Below are 260 nucleotides of genomic sequence, written 5' to 3'. Positions count from 1 at the left end.
CGCGTCCACAGAGTGGATCGGGTTACAGCAACCCACCAGCAGAAAACAACTTCGCGGGGAGGAGGGGAGCACAGCCAAACCCCAAGTCGCCCGGGAAAAACGATCCCTGTGCACACAGGAGACGGAGCCCCATTTTCATAAACAACTGGCGTCCCAGGTCCACTCCCAGGCGCCCTGGCACCACCGGGGGAAAAGGAGAAGCCGACGCCGGAACCCCCTCCGGTACCTTGGAGCCTCGCCTCGGGATTGAGAGCGCGGGT

At 63.1% G+C, this 260-nt stretch overlaps 1 protein-coding gene across 3 annotated transcripts in view; it reads right to left on the bottom strand.

The window, feature by feature from the left end:
- Positions 1-260, bottom strand: part of GHR (growth hormone receptor) — a 200700-nt gene extending 200440 nt beyond the window's left edge. For 2 of the 3 annotated variants that reach the window (XM_006774555.2, XM_015571012.1), the window contains exon 1: positions 227-254. The gene's annotated coding sequence lies outside the window, so the exon portion shown is untranslated. Of the gene's footprint in view, positions 1-226 lie in introns of all 3 variants that reach the window. The other variant, XM_015571011.1, reaches the window with a different exon arrangement.

Source organism: Myotis davidii, unplaced genomic scaffold, assembly GCF_000327345.1.
Source record: "Myotis davidii unplaced genomic scaffold, ASM32734v1 scaffold348, whole genome shotgun sequence".
In the NCBI taxonomy this organism is placed as follows: Eukaryota; Metazoa; Chordata; class Mammalia; order Chiroptera; family Vespertilionidae; genus Myotis; species Myotis davidii.
This window is presented reverse-complemented; position numbering and strand designations above follow the sequence as displayed.